The sequence below is a fragment of the Montipora capricornis genome, chromosome 3, assembly GCF_036669925.1.
Source record: "Montipora capricornis isolate CH-2021 chromosome 3, ASM3666992v2, whole genome shotgun sequence".
In the NCBI taxonomy this organism is placed as follows: domain Eukaryota; kingdom Metazoa; phylum Cnidaria; class Anthozoa; order Scleractinia; family Acroporidae; genus Montipora; species Montipora capricornis.
The window spans coordinates 63,700,331-63,705,330 of record NC_090885.1 but is presented as its reverse complement, the minus strand read 5'-3'; the positions used below and the strand labels follow the sequence as shown (position 1 = coordinate 63,705,330).

Here is a 5,000-nt window from a genome sequence, read left to right as displayed (position 1 = left end):
TGACATTTACTTGCAGTGCGAAATATGTGACAAGTCCGGCATAAAGAAACACGCATTCTGCACTGTGGGGATATGATTGGTCAACTGATTTAGCTTTGGGAATACAAGAGTTCCTTCGCCGAATTCCGCAACTGTCAATCAAACGTTAAGATGAGCAGAATAAATTTTCAAGGTGCGAGAAGTGAACAATAATACTAAAGATTAAAGAGCGGACTGTTTGCTTCATTGAAAGTGACATGGCAAACAATTCTTTTTGTTTATGTGAGTTTATTTGGTTCAACAGACCATCAGAATAGAAGTGTTTTAGAGAAAAGCGTGGAAAGTTTTAGTTACGCGGGCTTAATGCTTGCTTATTCCTCATGCTTTATCCGCTACTCGCTGCCCAGAAAAATCTTGAAATAAACCAGCGCAATGTGTAAATATCCGATCGATGTTATTTTTTTTTTGAAAAACAGACCTGTAGAGCGAGTTCACGAAGTATTTTTCCGTTCATTGCCGGTTGTCTACACAGCCTCATCAAAGAAAAAGCCTCTTTCATTTTATCTTTTGTCCGTTATTTGCTAGTGTCCCATTGGGAACGTCTTTTGTTTGTTGAAAATAATTATTCAATTTTCGATCCGTTCGAATGGAATAAAATATATAAAAGGATCACTAACACCTAAACCCATTCAGTTGCTTAAAACTACCTTCAACACAACAATGTTGAAACGAGCGAGACATTGACCGCCATTTTCACAGCTATTACTGATTTCATGACAAATGAGGCGAAACGTTGCTATTGTTCATAGAGGCGAAGCTTAGAGTCATTAGGGAGCTTAAGCAACGACAACGGCGACGGCAAGGACAGGGGCACCCAACGAATCTGTTCCTCACTTTATCTGTTCCCCAGACGAATCTTGCTGGCTGGCAAAAATACAGGTGTTTCGATCAGCTGGCTGGGAAATTTTGTTATTGATAGAGGTTTTGCCTGGGAATTACTGACTTTTTCTAGCATTTCAACCCGAGCTGGCTATAGAAACTCTGAAGACTGAGGACGACTAAAAAAAAAAAAAAAAAAAAACCCCTTTCCTCTCCCAGAGAGTAGTAACAAACATACGACGGCTGGTCAGAGTGATTGCGCTTGCGGAAAAAACCTGTTTTGTCCCGGTTTTGTCGCTTTTGTTTGGTCGTTTCGGATCGAGGGATTTGAAAGCGCGCGGAATTCCTGGCTGGGAAATAAATTTGATCAGCTGGCTGGGAAACCAACCAATTTTATCTAGCTGGCTGGGAAATTTCTTGTGTGTCTTGCTGGGAAAAAGGAACAGATAATGTTTTCCCAGCAACACTGAAAAACACCTGAAAATGCCTTAATAACATTTATTTTTATTAACTGGGGTATAATAATACATTTTACAACAAATTAGTCGTTGGGTGCCCCTGCAAGGAGAACGTCATCTCAAAATATAAATTTGCGTTATTTTAATCGCTTCGTGACTATTTCAACGTTTTTAATATGACAAGGGTGTGGTAATTCCTCAAAGATGACACCAGTCGGAACGGCACTCCATTTTAGGACAGAAAATGAAAATTTATCCTCAAGTGCTGACGTTCTTCATAAAACCAAAAACTTGGCTACTTCACGTTGTTGTTTGGCTGACGACGGCAAAGAAATGGACAAAAGTGAAAAACGCACGTGCAGGGCGTGCAAAGCTATTGTTTTTACCCACTAAATATGCAAATTCGTGACGTTCTCGCTGCCGTCGCCGTTGTCGTTGCTTAAGCTCCCATTAAATGCATGTGCGTGCGAGGTTCAAAATGAATCAATTCAACTCCCAAAGGCCCTTAGGACGGCGAGGAATCAAAGAGAGAAAATGTATGTTTCAGAAATGCTGGATTTGATACTACTTCTAGACATCGGATTCCCTTTATATGTTGCATGAGCCCTTTATACTTTTTAAGAAAACATATCCATATGCAACCAAACGTGTTGACATCTTCATTTAGAAGAAATTCAGTCTCAAAGTTATCATACAGCTATTTCCCATACTCAAATTTACCCAAAATAGGTCAAGTTGAACACAAAATTGATACAGGTTAACGAGATGGTACCGAGTCAAAAATGGTTGTTATTTTATTATGAGAATTTCTTCTTTAAAAGCCATATGCAACCCTTTCCATATTTTATATAGTTAAGCTGTAACAGAGTAAAACGCAGGGGGACCTTTCCCTGTTGCGGCCATTTTTCTTTATTGTCTCATGTCATTTGTCGTCTCGGCCTTTCAAATTTAGCGCCATTGCACCCGTGAATATCCCGGATGTGTCATACAATTCTGCGCGATAGTTAAAATTACTGTCTGCGGAGAAAAAATGGTAGCCAACGACAAGTTCCGCAAGATGGATGCAAGGAGCCCATGACTAGGAGCGCAAAACTTCATTGTTTTTTTAGAAACGCAGCGATGCTTTAGTGGTGTTTACACTCCCCTCCCACTTATGTGGCCTGTGGGTAAAGTTTGTTGTTGGTTCTTTCCTCTTTTCTCAGAGGTTCTTCTCCGGGTCCTCCGGTTTTCCCGTTTCCTCAAAATCGAGTCTTTGCGCTAAACCATTCTAACGATGATGAGTGCGATTTGCATGAAAATACTCCATTCATTTCCATTTGAATGGTCGTGCACTAGGACTCGATTTAAAATCGAGGCAAACAGCAACTAGGAAATGGACTAATCAATGCGATCGTATTGAGGGCCGTATTGAAAACTACTGCGTAACCAGTAAATATGTTCGCCTCGTTATTATGATTATCTCTTTTATCAGTCTTTGCTGGTGTCTTTTTGTGCGTCAGCCGGGTGCAAACCATGCACCTGGAGCATCAGTCACGTAAGTCAATTATTCTGTTCATAAACTAAGCACCTTTCTGAGGATTCGCGCAGATCCTAGCATGCAGATCTTTTGAATGTCTGTCACAGTTGCTCTCTCTGATACTTTCCTCGTGTTTTCTACCATCCCCTTCTTTACTGTACCAAGCGCACCAACAACCACATGGATCACTACGGTTTTCATATGCCATATTCTCTGTATTTCTAGTTCAAGGTCTTTGTACTTGCTGTTCTTTTCGACCTCCTTCAGTGCGATGTTTCTGTATCTGATGGGACAGTCATGTCAATCAGTTTGCAGGTGGAAGTCACTGAATCTTTGAGGATGATGTCTGGTCTATTCGCTGTTATAGTTCTGTCAGTATTGACTGGTATGTCCCACATGATGGTGATGTTGTTGTCTTTATTGTGCATCACAGTCTGTGGCGGGCTACAGGTCAATAGCCCATGATTCGAAGCCGAATGGGCTATTGACCCGGGTCCCTTGAGGGCGAAGGGTCTAATTGTTTTAGGATCACCCAACTAAATCGAACAGAAAAGGCATTAAATATTTATTTGGGAATAAAACGAAATAAAGCTTCACCCTTTTCGCTACTCGAGGACTATTACTAATAATCCTCTAGTAGCGTAGCCAATCAAAGTGCAGGATTTGCATTAGTCCACTAGAGTGGGTGATTGAAATATATATTATTTCAGACCGAATTATTTTTAGATTGGTTTCCCCGCGAAATCAGACCTTCCCAGCTATTCACAAGAGTTATATGAGAAATTATTACCCCGCATGGGATTAAGAACATTGAAATTGCCCTTACATAGATTAGTATTGGAGATGTTGGCTCCTGTGGATGCCCCGTGAATGGCAGTGGATATTTACCACGCCGCGAATATCCACCACTTTTACCGACACTGAGTTGAATAATTGTTTTAGTACATACCACACATTTTGAATAAAAGACCAACAAAAAATCTCCTTTATTTTTTTTGTAAAATGTGGTTGGGTCCGAAGGGACTATGTGAGAACATGATCCTTAGTTCCTTAATTGTCTCAGGGTTACCGGTTTTCCGACTAGGGTGGGGCACTGGCCAGATCGAGGTGAAACGTCTTGATCAGGGCTTGCTTATGGCAAAATGGCAGCACTGTCTTTTTCCTTATCCATCCTCATTCACTTTGCTGTTAGCTACAGGTTCATCCAAGATTTTGTTAGTTTTTGTTTTTGTCTTTCTTGTTGCAGATCATGCTTGATGTAGACAGCCTTTGGTTGGCTTGCAAATCAGTATAAAGCCAGATTCGAAAGATTCAGCCTCTCAGTTGAGTTTATAGTAAAACGATGTCTGCTTACTCAGACATTTTAGTCAGAGCCAAAATCCATTTGCAAGAGTAAAACAACAAAAACTGGAATTATATACAGTATAACAATCATTTGCTCTACAAAATTACACCGCTACCGTATGAAGTAGACTCCCTTCTGTTTGATTAACTCAGTCACTTAGTTTGTTTCCTTCATCTGATTGCGACGCGATATCAAAACACCTTTACTTGCGAGTTTTTTTCAGACAATCCCACACTCGCTAAAAAAAAAAAAAATTGTAACTTCCCTATTGTTGCTTACCGGAATGACAAATCGCTCAAACAGGAGTTATATGCGGTAAGGAGGGTGACAATATTAATATTACAACCATCCCCTCTACTAACTATGCTTAGGACTGTTGCTTGTGCCATTCTAAATTGTTAAATAAAATGTCATTATTAATTTTATAATAATTGGATAATTGGATCACCTGATCATCCAACCATAAAGTTGCAGTTATGGAAATCATATCGTGGTATTGACAGCAGTAGCGAATTAATTAAAACTTAGGAGAATTCGCCATTACTTCTAATCTAATTTAAGTGATTACATCACTTGTCTTGCGTTCAGTAACAAATTGATCCTGAAACGGGGGATTACACATCTCACTGGAATAAACCTAACGGTATGAATTATTCAACCTAAGAAAAAGATGGAATACCGTGTTTTCTGTTGGCGACAGACGTGTTCAGTTACGTCACACGAGACGGGAAGATTCCCGAATATAAAGCGGGATGAGTGCATGATCTGCTTTAACTTTTTTCAATTCTGGCCTGGGTTTCTCGAAGCATGGTTAGCGCTAACC

General features: G+C 40.1%; 1 protein-coding gene; it reads left to right on the top strand.

The window, feature by feature from the left end:
- Nucleotides 1-5,000, top strand: part of LOC138043691 (uncharacterized) — a 51,422-nt gene that overhangs the window by 19,010 nt on the left and 27,412 nt on the right.